Source organism: Cyrtonyx montezumae, unplaced genomic scaffold, assembly GCF_038088225.1.
Source record: "Cyrtonyx montezumae isolate F1298 unplaced genomic scaffold, pur_monq_1.0 scaffold_17, whole genome shotgun sequence".
Taxonomy (NCBI): domain Eukaryota; kingdom Metazoa; phylum Chordata; class Aves; order Galliformes; family Odontophoridae; genus Cyrtonyx; species Cyrtonyx montezumae.
This window is the reverse complement of record NW_027071903.1, coordinates 3757115-3780357: the sequence shown is the minus strand read 5'-3', so window position 1 is coordinate 3780357 and position 23243 is coordinate 3757115.

Below are 23243 nucleotides of genomic sequence, written 5' to 3'. Positions count from 1 at the left end.
TATCAGTAGATTTCTTAATGCTAGTATCATACAAAAGACAGGCTCCACTATGCTTTATATGCAGTAGAACACTTTAATTGGTTTAATAATTACATTATTTCCCTCTATATGAAGGTTTTCTCATTTCTTAGGATTTTTCCCACCAAAAAGTTCTCCAAAATGTCTAAATCCAGCTACTACACTTGCAATTTTCAATTCTAGATGTTCCCCAAAATAATATGAAACCTATAAAGATGCCCCTAGTCACATTCATTGTCCAGTTGCTTTTTTTTTGTCATTTTGCTAATCTTTTTTTTCCAGATGCAATGTGGGTCAGAGTTTTGATGAGAATTTCTGAATTTCTAACTTACACGCTATTTTTGTTGAACTACAAAGTCTTTTTTTTCACAAGAATTTTAAACATTATTATGAACAAAACCAATACAAAGAATTGTCTCTCCTACACTTTTTGAAGAGGAATCCTCAGCACCATTTCATCCTATACTACTGCTACTAAGAAGATGAGGAATATGGAATTCAGGTATCCTGAAATTTCATATTAAAATTGTTTATAGAAGGAATGAATCTTAATGAGCTGAATTTATATGACTGCTTACTGATTCAAATCTAAACATATCCAGCATTGACCACGGATTTTGTATATCAAACATAGTTTTGGACAACAATCTCCAGTAGAGGAGGTAAAAAAAATAAAACATAAAAGACACAGGATCGTAAGATGTTTTGCTTACTGTAAAAGTAAAGTATATGCTTACTGGTAGAAGGAGGGACTACATCTTTCTATCAGTAAAACAAATACAAGAATCAAACATTACTGAAAACTCAAGAGTTGATTCATTGCAATTGTATTTGTATCTGTGGTTAAAATAAATCATATTTGTTCTTAAATTCAGTCAAAGCTGAGCACTGAATGAAATTAGGCTTTACAGTCAAAGCATAGAAATAGTAATCTCACTTGAACAGGCAGCGGTGAGAGAATAGCAACGTGGAATCTATGAAACCTACATGTGTCACTAATTCCATTCAAACACCCTCATCTTCAAAAAGCCATATTAGAAAAGTTATATTTAGGAAGTTATATCTACCATGCTTCATTTACAGCTTCTGCTAAAGTGCTACTATACTCTATACAAATAAAGGATTAGAAGAATAGTCTTAGGAACAAAAGCCCACACAAACGACATTTTGCTGGCTGTTGCTTTCTGAGCCTGCTTTGTCTGTAAGCAGAGTTTACACTGAGTATGTCAGAAGAATTTCTATTTCCATCACACTGCTTATCAGGTCTGATCTAGCTGTGAATTTCTCACCCATGACCTCTTCTGTTGGACGGAAAGGGTCTCTGCTCTCAGGCTAACAGAAAACTCAGACTCACTCTAAAAGCTTCTATCCAGCTTCAGGCTTCTCCCTGCTCAGGAGTTCATTAGCTCTTAGCGTTTTTTGCCTCCAGGACTATCACTTCATAAGTTCATAAGTTCATAAGTTCATAAGGTTGGAAAGGACCTATAAGATCATCTAGTCCAACCATCCTCCTATCACTATCTCTACCCAACTACTAAATTAAGTCCTTTAGCACCTCATCTAAACGCTTCTTGAACAGCGCTAGGGATGGTGCCTCAACCACCTCCCTAGGCAGGCCATTCCAGTGCCTGACCACTCTTTCAGAAAAGAAATGCTTCCTGAGGTCTAATCTAAATCTTCCCTGGCGCAACTTGTGGCCATTCCCTCTCGTCCTGTCATTACTTATCAGGGAGAAGAGGCCTACCCCCTCCTCACCACAACCCCCCTTCAGGAAGTGGTAGAGTGCAATAAGGTCTCCTCTGAGCCTCCTCTTCCCCAGACTAAACAATCCCAGCTCCCTCAGCCGCTCCTCATAAGACTTGTGCTCCAGGCCCCTCACCAGTTTTGTTGCCCTTCTCTGAACACGCTCCAGGGCCTCAATGTCCTTCTTGTAGTGAGGGGCCCAAAACTGAACACAGTACTCAAGGTGCGGCCGTACCAGAGCTGAGTACAGGGGGATGATCACCTCCCTGCTCCTGCTGGCTACACTATTTCTAATACAGGCCAGGATGCTGTTGGCCTTCTTAGCCACCTGGGCACACTGCCGGCTCATGTTGAGCCGAGCATCAACCAACACCCCCAGGTCCTTTTCCTCTCTACATTCTTCAAGCCATTCTGCCCCAAGCCTATAGCATTGCATGGGGTTATTGTGGCCAAAGTGCAGGACCCGGCACTTGGTCTTATTGAACCTCATCCCATTTTGCTCAGCCCAGCTGTTCAGCCTATCCAAATCCCTCTGAAGGGCCTCCCTACCCTCAGCATATTGACACATCCTCCCAGCTTTGTGTCATCTGCAAACTTACTGAGGGTACACTCAATTCCCTCGTCTAGGTCATCAATAAAGATATTAAACAAGATGGGCCCCAAAACTGACCCTTGGGGGACACCACTCGTAACAGGACGCCAGCTGGACTTAACTCCATTAACCACTACCCTCTGGGCACGGCCCTCCAGCCAGTTCTCCACCCAGAGAAGAGTGAACCTGTCCACACCACGGGCTGCCAGTTTCCTTAGGAGAATACTGTGGGAGACCGTGTCAAAGGCCTTGCTGAAGTCCAGGTAGACTACATCAACAGCCTTTCCCTCATCTACCTGTCTGGTCACCCAGTCATAGAAGGAGATGAGGTTGGACAAGCACGACCTGCCCCTGGTGAACCCGTGCTGGCTGGGTCTGATCCCTTTATTGCCATGCACGTGTCGTGTGATCTCCCTCAATAACATCTGTTCCATAACTTTCCCTGATACCGAGGTCAGGCTGACAGGCCTGTAGTTCCCCGGGTCTTCCTTACGGCCTTTCTTGAAGATGGGAGTCACATCGGCAAGCCTCCAATCTTGTGGGACCTCTCCAGATAACCAGGAATGCTGATAGATGGCAGAAAGTGGCTCGGCAATCACCTCTGCTAGCTCCCTCAGCACCCTTGGGTGGATCCCATCTGGCCCCATGGACTTGTGGGAGTTCAGATGGAGGAGAAGATCTCTGACTGTCTCTGCTTGAATCACAGGGGGTGCATTATGCACCCCGTCCCAGACTTCCAGGTCAGGGCAAGTACCATTTGGATAACTGTCCTGTTTATTAAAGACAGATGTGAAGAAGGCATTGAGAACCTCAGCCTTTTCCTTATCATCTGTGGTTATATTGCCTGCCTCGTTGAGTAAAGGAGGGAAATTTTCCTTAGTTTTTCTCCTGCTGTTAATATATTTGTAAAAGGGTTTCCTGTTCTCCTTTACAGCAGTAGCCAGCCTAATTTCAAGCTGGGCTTTAGCATTTCTAATTTTCTGCCTGCAGATCTTGGCCAGTTCTCTGTAGTCACCCCAAGTAGCCTGACCCATCTTCCAGAGGACATAGACTCTCCTTTTCTCTCGGAGTCTCAACAAAAGATCCCGGTTCATCCACACTGGTCTTTTGCTCCTCCGGCTTGACTTACAGGACTCCGGGACTGCCTGCTCCTGTGCCTTTAAGATTTCCATCTTGAAGAGCATCCAGGCTTCCTGGACCCCTTTACCCTTCAGGAGCGAGTCCCAAGGGACCCTTGCAACAAGTGTCCTGAACAGGTCAAAGTCTGCCCTCTGGAAGTCCAAGGTAATAGTTTTGCTAGTCACCCTCTTGACGGCACCCAGAATAGCAAACTCCACCATTTCATGGTCACTCTGGCCAAGACAATCTCCAACCTTCACATCCCCTACTAGTCCTTCCCTGTTAGTGAAAAGTAGGTCAAGCAAGGCATCTCCCCTGGTAGGCTCTTGCACCAGCTGAGTCAGGAAGCAATCATCCACACATTCTAGAAATCTCAAGGACTGCTTCCTCTGCGCAGTATTGTATTTCCAGCATATATCAGGGAAGTTGAAGTCCCCCATGAGAACGAGTGCTGGCCATCGTGCAACATCTACGAGTTGTTTATAGAACATCTCATCTATTTCTTCATCCTGACTAGGTGGTCTGTAACAGACCCCCACCACGATGTCACTCCTAAGGACTATCCCCCTGATCCTAATCCATAGACACTCTACTTTGTCATTTCCAACCACTAGTTCTTCAACATCAAAACACTCTTTGACATAGAGAGCTATGCCACCACCCTTTCTTCCCTGTCTATCCCTTCTGAAGAGCTTGTAGCCATCAATCCCAGTATTCCAGTCATGGGAGAGGTCCCACCATGTTTCTGTAATAGCTACAAGGTCATAGTTAGCCTGCCTCACAATGGCTTCAAGCTCTTCTTGTTTATTGCCCATGCTGCGTGCATTGGTATAGATGCACTTCAGCTGAGATATCTGCCTCACCCCTTTTTCCAGCACAGCCTCCTTAGGCGCTTTACTGGAGAGCCCTGTTTTATCCCCTTCCCCCGTCACAGCTAGTTTAAAGCTCTCTCAATGAGTCCAGCTAGCTCCTGTGCTAGGATTCGTTTCCCCCTTTGGGATAGGTGTGTCCCATCAACAGATAACAGGCCAGGAGCCGAGTAAACTGTCCCATGGTCAAAAAACCCAAAGTGTCTATCTCTACACCAACCTCTCAGCCAGTTATTCATCACTTGTGTTTTCCTAGCCCATTCTGTGTCCTTCACCGCCCCAGAAGGTATGGAAGCAAACACCACTTGTGCTCCCACCCCTTGAACTAATCGCCCTAATCCCCTAAAATCTCTTTTCATAGTTCGCAGACTTCTCTGAGATATTTCATTGCAGTCTGCCTGAACTACTAGTAATGGGTAGTAGTCGGTGGGGCGAATCAAGTCCGGGAGTCTTCTAGTAATGTCCCTGATTCGAGCCCCAGGGAGACAGCACACTTCCCTTCGGTTTGGGTCTGGTCTGCAAATGGGGCCCTCAGTTCCCTTTAGAAGGGAGCCACCCACTACGATCACCTTCCTTTCTTTCTTAGTAGCAGCAGTCTCAATGCACGGAGGTGACTGCCTTGCCATTGGTGACCTCCTGCGGGAATCTTCCTGCACTTCACCCCTTATCACCTCTTCAACTTCCAAAGCTGCAAACCTATTGCTTAGGGGTATCTGGGGGCACTGGGGAGGCAGAGGGGGAGTTCGCCCACGGCACCGAGTAGGGACTCTCTGCCAGCCCTCCCCATCCCTCAGATATCCCCCTTCTGCCCTACGGGGACAGGTCAGGGAGTCCACCAGAAACTGTGGGGGATCTCCCTGGTACCTTTCTCTCTGGCACTCTAGGGAGTTACTCCACCAGTCAATCTCCCTCTCACAGTCCCTGATGGCCCTCAGTCTCTCAACCTCCTCCTTCAATTCAACCACCATGTTAAGCAGATCTTCCACCTGCTCACACCTTGCACAGGAGAACTGCTTAGCACCCTCATCTAGTAGTAGCAGGCTCTGACACTCCTTGCAACCAGAGACCTGTGTAGCCACACTTCTAGGCAGACCTTCTGTCTGGGTCGCCACAGCCTTCTTAAGGCAAGCCCTCTGTCTTGTAGAGACCATGACAGAAAAAAAAAAAAAAATAAAAACAAAGAAGCGAAAAAAAAAAAAAATTGAGAGTAAATAAATAAATAATGGTTTATAATAATATATATATAGATATGAATTGTAATGTGATACTTCGCGGCCCTCCCTGAGCCCTTCAGGGATATACCCCTTCAGCCCTAATCAGCTGAGGAGTGTGGGCGAGGGCGCTGAAACCCTGGCAGCGCCTATGCCTCGTTAACACCTACCTCGTTAACACCTGCGCCTCGTTAACGCTTCGTTAACCTCTCGCGAGAACAGCCGTTGGGACTGCCTGCTCTCACTCGGTTCCCGAGAGACTGGAACCTCCCGAAAACCCACCCTGTACCTCAATCAGCCACTGCAGCTCCGGCTGTGCCGACTCCAAAGCAGTTGATCACGAGGACATTCGTATTACATTCACGAGGACTTCGTATTACATTGAAGACAGAAAACCAGGAATCTCATACCCATCTTCTACTGCAAAGAGAGTTAAATAGTACAGAATGCCATAACATACTACTGCTGTTCATCTCTCACTATCTCCTTAATTTCCCTTCTAACTTTTCATTATGTATTTTTTCTACTTGAAATTTTTCCTTTGATCATAGGTTGACTACCACCAGGCTAGAACACATAACCACCCACCACTGCTATTCTACCTAGGCCACAATTCTTTATAAAACATGTTTTTAATTGACTTCTCCATCACAGCTGGTGGAAGAAAGGATATGGACAAGGATTAAAATGTTCCATTATTGTCTTAATATTTCTCTTGAGAAAACAGGAGATTTCTGGTCACTTCTCATAATTTTTGTCAAACACACATTTATCTTTTTTTTAATAAAGTATAATATAAAGCATTCCCTTCCCATACTTCATTTAACAAGCACTCTATTTCCAGAAAGTTATTTATATTGTTTCATTATGTTTTTTCAAAATAATGTTACACTTGAGTTCACAGAAAGCAATAAATAATAAGTTTCAGTTTCTTTATTTTTGATAATATTTCTGTCAGCTCCATAAATTAACTTAGATTAACAGTCTTATGTAGAAAATCACAAATGAGCTAAGACATTTTTTGTTTCTATTTCTCCTTTCTCTGAGTCCTAGACTGAATTATAAAACCTTCTGAATGTCTCATCAGTACTCTGCCGTTTCATCTGAGATTAAATGCTGTGAGAACTTGGGATGGAAACACAGAAACTATTTACTTCCTTGGAAAAACTTGATGTATAATCATTTTCCTGTTGACCTTGTATTTTTCTACCACACTGGCTGAAACTTTCAGCGTCGTACAAGAATTTTGATACTACAAGTATCAGCATCAACTACTGAAAATATATTTTCCATTAAATCTAGGGAAAGATTCCCTTTCCCCACACATGTTTATGTTTTCAACTCTTAGTATGAGAACATTGTCACACAAAGAGGATTTTCTGTAAACTCGACATGGTGATTGACAAAAGTGATTTCTCTTTAGACAGTTTATCTGCCTACTGGAGATGACTTTTAAAGTGGAAAACTGCTTAAAAATGCCGCAGAATGATTGACAATTAAAAAAAAAAAAAAAAGAGATATGGATGAAAACAGTGATTTCATTTCTTCTGATATATTGCTTACTGTATGAAAATATTCCAGTCTAAGGAAACAACTGAAAAAAATATCTGCATCCTACCTCTAATTGGAAAATAGGCACATAATAAATTTGTTATTTGACAGTATACTTTGCTTCTAGAATTACTGATATTCATAGAATCATAGAATCCTTAGAGTTGGGAGGGACCTTTAAAGGTCATCTAGTCCAACTGCTCTGCAATGAACAAGGACATGCACAGCGAGTATTCATAGTATAATATTCATAGTAAACCAAGACTGAGGTTTTCCTAGAGTCTATAAGAACTTGAGATTCTTGCAGTTTCTGATGAGGCTTTCTGCACTGATCACATGCTTCTGAGCAAGTTTCAAACAAGTTCTCCTCTCTCTGCTACTTCATGCAGTGAGAAATACTTCATAGTGGACACCATGTTTTCAACTCAAAGGGAAATCACTTGGGAAAAACTCTTCCTCAAGAAATAGACCCTAGCAGAGGAAGGCTAATAATAATTTAGAAAAGGAAAAATGCAAACCAAATTCAAAGGAAAGGTCTTTTGGCATTAAGTAATCATTGCATGTATACTAAAATAATTATTTTAAAAGTTTATTGCAATACAGACTCAGATTTTCAGTACTTATTTTTGGTATACTGAAAATACTGGAATCATCTATGAACAACCCAACAGGATGGCATCAAAGGAGAGAAATGCTACAAAGGCTGAGTCCTGCATTTACTTCTATTTACATGTTACAGTACAATATATTCCTTTGGATAAAAGTGATCAAGTGGAAATATTACAGGGAAAATGCAAAAAATTATTAGAGAAGTACTGTTAAAAGATTAACATTTTTAAAAATTTATTTTGTAACTATGACATGAAAGTTAGTTAATAGTGAGCTAGCCAAAGGATTCATCAGTTTTGAACTCATATTTTACTTTGTATAAGTATAGAGTTATGCGTATTTTCTTATGAGAAAATTGCCTGTATGAAACAAACAACATAACTCAAAGAAGGCTATAAGTTACTGCTATTTAAATTTATACTCAGAAAAGTTTTTTGAATGACAACAGAATAATTAGCTGCAATTTCTTCATTACCTCATTATTTGAATGCTTTCAGTTATCATTTCACAAACCCTTTAGATTAAACTAATGCAAGTGGAGGTGTTGAAGCACTTTTCTGTAACTAAAAACATATTTAGCGATATATTGAGTATGTAAGTATAGTTTGGAATGAACATATTACAGAGTAAGAAACACAACTGTTATATATAGAAAATATTTGGGTCTCTTCATCACAGGATGCATATTTGTAGGGATTACCCATAAGCCTACATGAAGTACTGAATATCAAAATTCAAATTCAAATGAATTGGGGTGTAAACTCAGACATTTCTTATTGTAGAATTACCAAGGTTGGAAAAGACCTCCAAGACAATCTAGTCCAACTGTCCACACATCACCAATATCTTCCCACTTAACCATGTCCCTTAGTACAATATCTAAACATTTCTTGAACACTTCCAGGGACGGTGACTCCACCACCTCCCTCGGCAGCCCATTTCAGCTCCTGACCACTCTCACAGAGAATAAATTTTTCCCTAATATCCAACCTGAACCTCCCTTGGCACAACTTAATGCCATTCCCTCTAGTCCTATCAATAGTTACATGGAGAAGAAGCTGACCTCCACCTTTACACAACTTTCTTTCAGGTTGTTGTAGATAGTGAAAAGGTCTCCCCAGATGTTCCTGTTCTCCAGACTAAATAATCCCAGTTCCCTCAGCTGCTAATATTAAGATTTGTGTTCCAGACCTCTCATCAGTTTTGTTGCCATTTTCAGAATATGAATCATAGAATATCCCAAGATAGAAGGGACACAAAGGGATTACTGAATCCAATTCCTATCTTCACACAGGACCATCCAAAAATCACGTGTCACCATATGTCTTAGAGTGTTGACTGGATGCTTCTTGAATTCTGTCAAGTTTGGTGCCACCATGACGACTTCCCTGGGGATCCTGTTCCAGCCCCCTGTCACAACTATCTCACATACATCTGTCCTCTATGTTCTGTTTAGTACTTACTAAGAACTTCCAGGCACTGGCCTGCATGAAAAGCAAGATTAAGTAGTTTTCTAAAATGGACGCTTTCCCTGGGAAATTGGGGAATTGGTGCATATTAAGTAAAATAACTGATCTGAGATTGAATTAATGATCACTGATGTCTCCTTTAAAATCTATGAATTGACAAAAAGGTTACTATATACAGGTTAATCTGACCACTTTATAATTTAAAATTCACTTAGCCATTTCTAAAGATGTCTTTGCTTCCTCACATTCAAATGTTTTTCTCATCGGGTACTCTGATTAAATTTTCTTTAATTCAAAATTATCTTCATTATTTGCTTTTAATGCAAAAATTCAGTCTTATTTCTACCTTTTCAGTGATTTCTGGTTGACAGCTAACTAATATGGCATGGAAAATGTCATGTTATTTCTTCTTCAAAATCAAACAAGTAATTTGCTTCTGGGCATTATAAGCATTACTACAGTGGAGGAAAATCCCACCAGATTTTATTAAATTTGAATTAGTAAAAAAGAGTTCTAGTCTTCTGAATTTAGTGATATTTTCAAAATGTCTTATTTGGTGTTTAAGATATACAGAAATATAGATGTGGTCAAATATATTTTTATCTCATCGATCAAATGACAACTGGAGGAAATTATTGCATGTTTCAAAGAAATATTTTACATTAATATTGTAAAAATGGTTTGCTGAATAAATACGTGAAGGAGCTGCCACTTGAACCATAGCAGAAATGGAGGTTTGAGAATCCAATAGCTAAGAATAACACTGCTCCATTTTCAATGTACTAAAAGGTTTTTACTCAGTGGGAAACTAACTTATTAGAAAGGGCAGTCTAAAAATGTACTGCTAGGAGATTTGGGAGTAGTAGTCCTTGAAATAAAGATTTAGTATTGTAGATTTTACAATTTATCCATTTTTGGTCGTTGTTATGTGTGAGTCACAGGAGTAATAATCTTAAAATAGGTTGAAGTAAAGTTAAGTACTTCCCAGTATCTTCTATTAATTATCTGTGGAATAGAAGAAAAGAAATTAATGCAGAGACATAAGCTCATCTTGGAATAAAAGGGGAATATATTCTTTCATCGTAATGATTTTAGTGAGGGTTTTTTTTTTTTTCAGAGGAGGCTGAGTGATTAAGAAATATTTCATGTCCATAGATAGCATACAATATATAGAATTATTATTTTTTTAATTTAAATGAAAAATCTGATACAAAATGAAAGATGGCAAACTGAAAATACTGTAAACAAAATTATCAAGAGCTATGCTCTTCCCTGAGAAAAATCTGTAGGTAAATCCTAGCTAGCAGATTTATCCACTGGAGCTGTTTCAAAACTATTTCATGTTTTTTGTCTTTTTAGCTCCAGATTTCTTTTGAGTGAAGACTGTATAGTGAGAGAATATTTGTCACATATATGATGGCTCTGTGATTTAGCAAGCAATTGATATATGCCATTGCTCAAAGGTATCTCTAAGCCCTTCTAGCTATTCCAAAGCTATCTGACCAAGAAAATCTATGTTTATAGACTGATACAGAAAGAAAGGATAAAAACAAACTCTCCATTCCCAACACTTTCCAACATCTTTCCTAGGTCTTAAAGCCAAAGATGTACTTCTTCATTTCCCAGTGCTTTGACAGTTTGAAGACTGTCAACATTTTATTAAGAGAGAATTCTTCTCCCCAAGAAAGGCAGGTTTTGCATGCATATAGTATAAGAGACAAATTACAAACTTGAGGCACTAACTGTTGATTTGGGTTGATCTTGATAATGGTATCAGAAGCATATTAAGTTTTATAGGCTTTTAATACACTTAATCTCAAACTTCATATAGATTAAGCAGCGAACAAACAAACAAACAAAAAGACACACGCCAAAAGGGTCATATAAGTCTCATGAAAAAATGCATGGTTTTTACATGTGTTGCCAGTGAGTGTATAAATCATCTCAAAATTTGGTTTCCTAAGTTCTTATTCTTCAGCTCATCAGCATAGCTAAAGCCTCCACACCAATGTCCTTTTGATCATTTCATAACTGGACAATTTCTAACACATGATCTCTCATCTAGAACTTACAGCTTCTTGGCAGCAATAACACAGTTTTCTTCAACTGTTCAGAGGCTTGACAAGAATTGACAATAAACCACTATATTTTAAAATTTTCTTTCCTTGGAAACAGAAGAATCCTAGATTCTTTATTCTCTGCATGAGGAGGGGTTAAGATACTGAAGTTCCTAACCTTCATGTATTATCAAGAATCAGTATATGCGAACATACAAAGGCAAACTGACATCATCTGTCTTCTTCCATCTCTAAGAGAAAACATAAAGCATGGCACTATTTCTTCAACTGGAAACTGATGATTTGCAATTTTCAGACAAAAATAATTTACTATTTCAGGTCCCAAGTGTGTACAGTATATTCCAAGTTAAATAGTATCCATAAAATAAATACAATAATTTTTAATCTATTTCAGTGAAAGTGTTGTCATTTCATTAACAGAATCCTGTAATGAATAGTAGATTAACTGAATAAAGCTGAAGTGTTCAGTTCTAAAATGTTCAAAAACATTGCTTGTGTTTTTTTCCCCTCATCTCCTAATACTGAACATCAGTTTGAAGAATTGTATAGATATAAACAGGTTAATATACTGCATAGTTTTGTGCAGAGTTGAGTTTAGATGAAATTCTCGGTCTAGTTTACGCATTTCTTGACACACTTTCTAGATCAGTCTTCCAAATCTCTAGCTAATTATCAACATCATCTCTCCAGATAATCTTATCAGAGGATGACTGTGTCTGAAGATAATCTTTTTAGGGGATAATCTCACCACAAGATCATCTTGTCTCAAAGTAATTGTATTAAAGACATCAGTAGCTGCTAAGAAGATGGTAAGTTTTCAGAACTGGTAATATATAGCCTGAAGTTTTATAAGCATACAAAAATATGATATTTGACAGCATGGCAGTGGAAATCAATGCACTTACCTTTATGTCTTTGCTAAACAATCTACTCAAAAAATCTTATGAAAGAGAATTATAATTAAGAGTAATTTTGATAGTAATCACAAATAAACAATCTTTAAATTTTGCACTGTATGTTATAGTACTTTGCTTTAAAATCTTCTCTCAGATGAGATTCCACAGACATTATTTTGTGAGCTGATATTCTGCAAGACTTCACAGCAAGCCTCACAGCATTGCTCTTAGGAAAGACTGGAGAATAGTCCATTTCTATGGGTTGATCAAGCCATACATCATTAGTCACTCACAGTAAAGAAAATCCCATAAATAATACATCCTCCTCATGTACAAGATCTAGTAAGTTTCAGCACCTTTATCAGTGTGGTAAACTTCCACAACCAATGAAACAGTAGTAGCGACAGAATTAGAATTTAAGAGTTCTAAGCCTAAGACCCTGTCTATTTTTGATATTTCCAGAATTGCATAGGAAATATCATACTTGAATCCTTCTATTTTTTAGATAAAGACTTTCTAGTTTAGCATTCTTTGCTACTTGTGGACCAGTCTCTGTTCCTCGCACACTCAGCAGGTTGAGGATGGGATTTTTTTCCCCTGTACTTTGAAAACGTGTTTCAATGTGAATACCAGTTAATTTCTTGAACCAGTATGATAAATATAGCAATATTCATTTAAATGAAAACATTTCCACTCAAAAGTTACACTGTCAGAATGAGCAGTGCTACTTTTGAATGTACTCGCTGGAATCAACTACAATTTCCAGGCTTCTTTGATAACTTCACACATACTTGTTGAGATACTGTTTCTCTGACCAGTTAGTTAGTATTGGTTCCCTCACACTAGACCAGAATGGCAGATATTAACTTCTGGTGTATTTTCACATTATCTCTGAGGATATATATATATATATACATATGCATATATATATATATATAATGGGTTGATGTTAAAAACATAACTTCCCCTTTGTTTTATACAATTTCTACTGTTTTCCAGCTTTTATTTTACCTGTCCAGCAGCATGCACTTCATGGTGTGCCTACACTAATTGATGCTCTCAATTTCAGCTGCAGTTTTCACCTACTGTATAGCAGCTGCCTACTTTCAATTTATTTGGAGATATTCTTTATTCTTTTTCCTCCTAACCCTCATGACCCTATTTGTGCTACTGCAAAAAAAAAAAAAAAAAAAAAAAAAAAAAGCAAGCAGCAGTGTCAAACATCCTTGAATCAGTTAAACTTGGTATTTGCAGGGAGTATGCTGTTTAAAACTTCAAGTGACAATAGTAATGTGCTTCTTTTTTCCATCATATACAAAGCACCATTTCAGTAAATTACCAGTCTTCATTACTGGTATAATTTATTGTCTTGTGTTACATTTCTATATAATATTGTCAGTAATTATCCAAAATTCCAACTTTTATACTGATTAATAGTTAATCCCAAACAGCATTTAAAATTAATCTGAGAAGAAAAATAAGTCCATTTGCATGCTATAAAATTGAAATCATACTGAAATCACTTGTATGGGTCAAAAATTATTACCAACTGATATATATTATATTATATTTGTATTTTTAAATATAGTGACTTGGAACTTCTAATAATCTCACAAAGGAGAGAATCTGGGCCAAAACATTTTTTGCTCTGGATAGATCTGTGTTCAGAAATATAAGCCATCTCAGCTTACATTAACTGCAATTGGAGTCTTAGTTGTCCAAGTATCCCAAATAAATACTAATGTAAATTTAGAATTTTTTAAATATAAAATTTCTAACAAGGTTTTTCTCTGTGCTGCATAGCATAGTCCACAGAAACTCATTGTTCTGGCACAGGATTGCTGTGATAAAGTGTTTCCCAAAATTCCAGTCTGTTTTAAGTCTCCTTTTTTGCTGTTTTCCCTTTCCTGACAAATAGGAATCTCATCCCACTGTTATATTAAGATACTTCTTCACCACTTGTCAGAATGCCACTTCATACATCTATATTGCTATGTTCAAGTACAGTATTTCCTAGTGGTAATGTTGGAAGACAGTATCAGAAAAAGATTTCTAGGACAATAGAAATGAATAACTTATATTTACACAAAAAACATTGTACTGAATTTCAGTTCAGCATTCTGTAGGATCGTTCATCTATTTACACAGATGAAAATGAGAAAGAATGTTTTTTCAAGTGAAATAATGAAAATATTTTTTCTGATGCTGTCAGCTATGACCTGTGTTTCCAAGTTATATCTCTTTAATTTGAAAACGAGCTCACAAACTACATATATTTCTTTATGAGAAAATCCACTGTTCATAAATCTTTTGTGGCTTTACTGTGTTTTTCAAACTTAATGGTTTTTTGTTGTTGTTGTTTTTGGTTTTTTGTTTTTTTTTTGCATTCTTTACTTGTTTTTTTATATGTCTTAAAATCTTAACCAACTTAAATGATAGAGTATGAAATGTACCACAGGAAATATTGTCACTAATTTGAAGTTTGTTACGACAACTCAGACATATGGAACACTTGAAGAACTGAAGTGTTAAAGCCATGGTACTTGGAGCTATTTAGCAAAACTCTAAAGATCAACAACTCTGCTTTACAAAACCTTTAAGTGTTTATTAATTTAAGTAAATTTCATAGAATTTCTTTGATCACATTTTTTATAACAAAGCTTTTGCAAAGTGAGCACGCATCCTAATTGTTTATTTACACAATATTAATATTCAGACATAAGGATCATGGAAGCACAGTTAATTAAATATAAATTAATGTGGTGGAATATTTAATTATCTATTCTACACCTCACAACTAATGATTATGTAAATGCCTTGCATTTAATCTTGTTCCCAGGAAATTAACTTAATGGCCTTCAACAAATGAACATTTTGTATGCATTGCAGGACACTTTATCTAAATTTTAACAGCATGGTATTAGTTTCAGATAATAACATGATTACACAATTTAAAATGTAAATGTATACAATACTTCTGTTTTCTTGATTTTACATTAGAATATAAAGTGGAATGTAAATCTATTTATATGACTATAGCTCTGAAGTTCTGGTTCAGGTTGGACGTTAGGGAATACTTCTCTGAGGGTCTGCACAGGGAGGTGGTGGAGTCACTGTTCCTGGAGGTGCTCGAATGTTTAGATGTTGCACTGAGGGACATGGTTTAGTGGGAAATATTGGCGATAGGTGGACAATTGGACTGGATGATCATAGGGCTTGTTTCCAACCTTGATAATTCTATGTTTCTATAATTCTATTTTAAAAGTAAAACAGAGATAATAGTAACATCGTGAGGCAGTTTTTTTCATTCTGCAGTTTTGGACTTTTAGAAATATTACACACACTTGCATGCCTTAGCTTTGGAACCCAGAACACTTTTGAATCATCTCAGGATGTGATTACTGTAATTACAATAAGTATTCTTAACTATCATTAAAGTATGTACCAGATATAAATTTAAAGTGCTGGAAAAGAAATTTCATGCTACTGACCAGTACAACTAATATTTAATTAAGGATTAATTAAGACAATGTTTCTTCGAAAGGAGAAGGAAGGTTATTTGGGTCATGTGTACAGCCAGAGAAGGACTGATGATTACTACTTATTTGTCTGCAGGCATACGAGTACCTGTGCAGACTGTCAAACACTTCTTTCCTCTTATTACTCACTCTTTTGCTTTTGCAGAATGATAACAGCAGGAGAAAACTGAAGAGCATTCAAAGTCAATGGAAGCCAATAGGAAATGATCTGAAATTAAAACAAAGGAATAACAATAAGCTCTCAAAATACATTTTACAGTATTTTACATAACTTTACAGCTTCACAGAGTCAAGTATTCCACATGCTTTGAAATAGCAACACAATACAAAATTATAGTCTGGTAAATTTTACCATGTAGTGGTGTTTAGAAAAAACTCAGGAACTATGCAAAGAACAGTTTCAGACAAAAATACCAACACTTTCAAAACTTACAATGTCATTTTAATATTATTTAAATTAAATTTTTCATTTGTGAAATACAGAAAAAAAATAAAGCTTAAGATAGAATCTCTGTTTCATTTATAAAGGATGAGACTGTAAGAAACCCCTAGGTTTAACCAGGAACAGTCATTAGAATTACACATTTGCTTTTCCTCAGCATTTGTTCTAATCATCACTGTAATTACATTCAGGAAAAAGAGCATGGAAATTTTGTGGAAAGTCTTCTGAGTAATTTACCTACCCTGACTTCAAGGGTAATAGATTTTAGTTTTAAGAAATTGATTATCATTAAGTAAAAGGAAGCTACATTTTGAAGAAGAAATTAGTGTAAGTCTGTTTTGCTCTGAATTCCTAACCTGGATATTTCTTCCTTCATAACTTCAGGGGCCCTTGAGAATATGAAAGGCAGCAAACAAACAAAACAAACAAACAAACAAAAAAAACCCACAGAACTAAGTATAATGATCTACAAGTACAGAACTACATAATGTAAATGCAATTAGATAGACCTGTACAGAGTTCTTTGAACTTGAAGACACTTTGAAACCCAAATCTTGAATGCTGGTTATCTTTCCCATTATTAATTCAGACTACATGCTAAAATAATTTGTCCTTCAGATTCCAAAGAGGTACGTATTCATTACCATTCACTCATCAAAACTGTCATACAAAAATCAGTTGAATAATTACAGTGAAGTACACCCATGAAAGTGAGTTGATCAAATTAAAATTAATTAGTTGACATTGTATTCTTTGTTTAGCATGATCTTTTTTAGTCATCTTGTGCAGGGTTATACTCATATCTCTGAAACGGTTTTTGTTTTTGCAAAATAAATGAGCGATGCTACACTAGGTAAGTAAAGTTCAGAATATTACATCTTCTATGTCTCATATATCCTGCTGATTATAATAGTAATTTATCTACCTTTCAGTGTGTGAACACCTATCCTTTCATGCTTCCTTTGTTATTTCTCATTGTTCTAATTGTCCATTGCTTTTTCTCAGTGTGAGCAAAGTAAAACAGACTTTTAATCCTAAGTGCAGATGGAAAAGTCTTGGAGGACCTTAGCACTCAGTGAAAGCTGATTACACTCAATAATTACACAGAATGCTCAATACCTTCTTAGGATCATTTGCCAGTTGAGAAAGAAAGTGGATGATGAAGAGTAGAAGTTATTTTTACATATTATTTCAAGGGGCCTCATTCAACTCTCACTTGAGTAAATGGAAGATTTTGCTCTGAGTTTAATGGGAAAACTCTTGATTAACATTTTAGATCCTTAAGAATAATGCTAGTTAAACATCTGCCTATCCAGAACTTCTACAAGAAATGAGCCAAATGCAGATTCTAGACACTAGTATGTAATCTATTCATCATATAGCACCTATCTGTACTAGGGAGTCTGTTAACTGCAAACTGTACTGAGTGATGAGTTCAGAGCTGAAAAAAAGGAGATAGTTTCAAAAGCAGAAGTGATATATTCTAATACACCTCTGTATATGATGCTAGAAACATTTACCACATGTAGAAACTGAAAAAACAGTGGAAGATTACATGCCTCCAAACTTTTCAAAGCAATCATTAACCATACTTGAGTCACAATTCCCTATCTAAGCAGGGAATGCTTCTATGCCTCCAACTATAAGCCTAATGTACTCTTCAGAAAATGGATGCTGAACATTCCAATTCCTCATCCCTTTTCTTTCATCTCTGCTGTATTTCCCTTAAAACTCTTCTTGATCTCCTTTCGTAGGAGATCAAGACCTTCTCTCTGGCCTTCTTTTTATATGTAGTAGAAAAAAATGAACACTAAGAAAATAGCAGCAGTCATAAATTCTGGGGGCTGCACCACCACAGAAGGTGTGTGGAGAGGGAGTTCTAAGGGCAGAGTGCTGGGGATGGTCAGAAAGAAAAGTTAATCAAGGCTCTGCAGCCTCTTCTTACTGCCAGGTTCCCTCTGAATCAAGATGACTGTTTGCATTAACATATTTAGAAGAAATTAATTTCCTGTAACTAAGAGCACACAGGAGAGCAATCCAGTTACCATCATTTGTGGTTATCTTTGACATCTTAGACAAAATGATCTGGCTATTTTCAGCTAAGTCAGCTAAGGACATACCTCAAAATCAGATTAGAATTCACTCAGTGACATCCATACTGAGACACATTAATAGCTCTACCTTTGAGTGTGAAGTTTTATTTTTTGAATGATGCAGGTATATATTGTGCCATCTTCCCTGCATACCATTCTTACAGTCTGAGCTCCTTTACTGGCATGAAGCATCTTCAGAAACCAGATTAAATAGGATTTAGCCCAGAATCACTGGCATGACTTCTTCAAATACTTAGGCTTCACAGTCATAAAATAACAACTACTCCTTGGATTATGGCATCACGGTCTTGATCCCATGTAATCTTACCACATGCATTGAAGGGTTCTAATTTTCAGTGACAACCAGCCCCCTGTATATATTTATGTGGTGTGTTGACATTTCAAATGTCCTACAAATACTTTCACATTGATTTGGACAGAATGGGTTACAATTTAGAAAACTGAGTGTGTGAAAATCCACTGGAGAATGACACTATTGCAACTTTCAGATAGGATGGAGATATACATCAGTATTATATATCACCTTTTTAATTTTTCTAAGTAAGATGAAATACAAACTTTTAAAAAGCATTAAGTTTTTTTTCATCCTTTTGAACACAATGATAAATACCAAAAGATTTTGAAAGCAGCAGAATTAAAGTAAGTGCTCCTTTGGAAATCCTTAATAAATCAGTAGCTCAGCCTCTACACTGTTAAAGAACCTCAGCATCAAATTTCAAAGTTGAAGATGTAGTTTTTTTACTCTTTAGGAAAGAGTTGCAAATAGAAATGACTGTTGAAATAAAATAAAAATCAGCTGAATATTTATGGAATTTTTCTGCTGCTGTCTTGCTTATTCATTTCTTATTAGTAGGGACATAATTGTTAATAGAACAGACAGTGAGTTCACTTTATTAACAATTTAAACATAATGTGAAGCCAATACATTTAATTTTATACTTCTTTAAATTTAAGTGAGCATTTTGCTCACTTAATTATATAAACAACATTGTTTATCTCTTAGTGGTTCCTCTCCTTAATGTGAAGGTAATAAAAGCACAATAGAGTGCACTGTATTTTAAAAAATGCATCAGTGTACATATTTTTCTATGAATTCTAAATCATGTATAATTTTTCTCACCTTTGCTAGTATTATTCAAGATTTCTTCACTGTAAAATATATGATCCCTAATGAAACCCTTTTAAAAGTGACTGCACTCATTCTGTAACTAATTAATTATCAAAATGATCTGCTCTAGTGACAGCTATTTATCAAAGCTTTATAATGCAAATCGTGGCATTTACATTCCTATTCAAGTGATATCTACATTTAAAATCTCATACAGGATACTGCCTTACAATAAATCCATGACTTCCTCTTTTTTTGTTGTTGTTTTTTGCTTTCTACTCCCTCCTCTACAGTTCTAATTTTCTTTTAAAAAACAAAACACCGATAGTTTGGCTGAAGCCATTCTCCTCTTCGTGGCATTTTCATCTGTTAGTAATAGTCTCATTGCAGACTGACTAGATCAAGCTATTGAGCGTAAAGCTAGACAGCATTTCACTATATATGAAATGAAGAAAGATCATGCTGGGACAGTCACCTTCAACATAGTGCATTCAGTCTAAATTTACAGTAATAGACTCATACTCAGAGAATGCTTGCTGTGTTTGTTTGCAAACTAGTATGCAGTACTTACAAGTCTGTGGTTTTATTGACATATTCCTTTCCTTTCCTGTGGTTTTTAATTGAAACCCCCACTGCTCAGCCTAGCTCCTGGAAGTCAGAGAACAGAAGTTCTGTGTTTAGTTTAGCATTTAGACAAGATGAACACATACAGTAGAGTTCTGCAGCTTGATTATGAAATACATAGTTCAGAGTTGTTGGGGGGTTTGTTCTGATTAAGTAAGACTCAATATGTGTATGGAATTAGCTCTGCAAAATTAAATGAATGGTGAAGGAAATGTCTTAATGTGAATAAAACTGTCATTTTAATTTCATTGGATTACTTAGAACAAAAATTGCTAGAAGCCATTTGCTTCCCATTATGGGACAGGCACTGCTGACCAAATGCCTGACCTGAGTATTCAGTTCACAGACCTCTAAGTTATGATGTATTAGTAAGCTTGGTTAGCCAGAACTAACTTTTCATTCTGATCACTATGTGAATGCTCCATGAGCATCCCACGCTTTGTAAGAAAGACATGATTTGTTTCCGAGTAGACAGGGCTCTTGACCAATACTGCAACTTCAGTGAATTTTAGATATTTAGATATTTACTGAAACTTTTCACTGAAATTTTAGATATTAACAGTATAACAAAATGCATATGCCAAACTGATATGAACTAACATACAAAGGTCTTGTGAAAGTAAAACCATACATATCTGTTTTGGCATTCTGATGGTCTGTATCATTTCCTTATGACAGAAGTTCATATGCATTAAAAACGTTGGTTACCACTTAAAGAATATATAAGGTAATGCAAATAACATTGAACTATGACAAAAAATGGGAACCAATGCATACCAATCAAGATTCAAAACTAATTGTGAATCCTGGGGACTTTCTAAGTATTGAATTGCCCATGAAGTAGTTTCCTTACAAATCTTGTGTGTGATGAGGTAGATCTGCCATCTAAGAATTTTCACTGTAAATGACTAAAAAAACATATATTATTATTGTCTTATGGTGGAAGTATTAAACTCCTTTTCTTGCTTATAGTTCGCTTTACATATAGTTTGTACTTCCTCTGTGATTGTAATGTCAAATTTGGATATCTGTCATGTGTTGGGGGCCACGGACCTAGACACAACACTCCAGATGGGACCTCAAAAGGGGCAATCACCTCCCCCACTTCTGGCTATCCCTCTTTTGATGCAATGCAGGATACAGTTGGCCTTCCAGACCACATGTGCACACAATGTTAAGTTTTTCATCTACCAGGACCCCAAAGAAATTTTCTGTTTATAGGAACAAAAAACAAATTTTAAACATTTAAATTTCTTTCATGTTCATAGTCATGCCTGAAGAACTGATATGACCAGACATGATGAGATATACATGATTATAAAATAGTAAAAAGATGCTCTGGATCTCCTGATTTCTTAACAAGAGAGTTAGAAAATCATTGTTTTTATTCATATTAAACTTGATTAAATGCATACTGTGTATATGCTGTGGCTGTGCACATGCACTCTGAAACTTTTCTCTGACCTATCAAAATACCTGAAAAGAAATTATTGAATATTTATGCAAAAGTCATCTTCCTCGGAAGAACTGGTGATTGAAGCCTGAAGGATTAAGCTCATTGTTTACTTGTTACTAATAAATGTTGAATGTTTAAACAAGATTACAAAGAGAACTAGATTAATTCAATTTTTCTATAGTTCAAGATTATAAGGTATAAAATTGCTATCTTGTCTGAAGCTCTTTGAAACAGAAAGGTTACTCCACAAGTTTTACAAGTGGGACGCAACAGTATCTAAGAATTTGCAAGTACCCTTGTAAGTGTTGTTCATCATGCAAGAAAAAAAGTACAACAAAATCACACTGTAAGATGCAGTGCCACTCCTCTGAGGGATAAGTGGGAAACAGCTGCCAGAAGTTCATTGAAATTCCAGTGTGTGAAGGACCGCCAGTTGGCTGTCCAGTGCAGAGTAAGACAAAAGAAAGTGATATATTTTGACTGTTAGTACAAAAGTTTTTTGGACTAAGCCCATTCCAACCTTTTCCCACTTAACTCTTGAAGATTTAAATCATGTGTGCTAAAGGTAAAACAACTACTAGGTTATTGTTGCAGCAGAGAATCTCTTTGGGGAGCAGCAGGAAGAAAAGCACCTATTCCACTGCAAATAGCCACCTGGCAGGCATTCACTTGCTAGCTAATATGATCTAAAGAAAGTAAATGGAATAATGAAACAGTTTTTCAAACTCCAGTACTGGTGTTATGGTGTATTTGTTGTAACGCTACTTAGCTACACAGACAAAAGCTAATGGGTATATACCATCCCAATTAATCCATATTGATTTTAAATGTGTAATTTTTCCGCTTACTTTTCTACATCATTTTCACAATCAGTTTGTCAAAGTGGAAGTTAGATTATCTCCTTCAAATGAGTTTCAAATGAGAGGCTCTTTCATGTATTTCCACTTTGCCTTCCTTCAGAGAGCAGCAATTTTTACTTACATACGTCACTGTCATGGAAAGACGACACTTTAGCTTTGAGCTTCATCTAGAGATGAGGCACCAAGTGCTCTTGAGCTGCAGGTTGTGAATTCCTAAACCTCGGGGAATCTCAGCTGTAAATGCTTTCAGCTTAAATTATGCTATTCATACAGCACTTGAGGATGGTATTTCACTGAGGGAATGGACAGAATACAAGCTGAGTTCTGGTCATATACAGAACATGTTGCCTATATAGCTGGCAGAAAACTACAGTGAGAAAGATAATTTCGTAAACACCCTGTCACAAGAGGACAGCTGTCTTTTGGAAAAATGTACTGGAAAAAGTAGAAATTACAGCAAATTCAGTCCTGGATTAAGATGTTTTCCATCGTTTTAGCAAAGTTTGAGCAAGGAAATTTAACTTGTAATGCTGCTATATGACTCATAATATTTTGTCATTAACTTTAATCAATTGTTTGATAATGTATGATGACAGCCTAGTTAATTACTGAAGATAAATTGTTAGTTTGTATTCACTCTTATTTTTCAGGAATGATGTCTTTATCTTTCTCATTTATTTATGATAATTTAAACATCCTACCTGGCTGCTTTATAATGCAGACTTACTGTCTTTTTATAGTGAAAAGAACTCACCCTATACAATAATGAGATGTAAATTAAAATGCAATCTTGGATAAAAATATCAATGCTGGTAACTTATATCATAAAGTATATTATTTTTCTTTTGCATACATGATAACAGGGTTTGAATATCTGATTTATTCTTCATTTACAATTCCAAAGAATAGTCTTATTTACAACGTATCAAACAACACTTTCCTAAT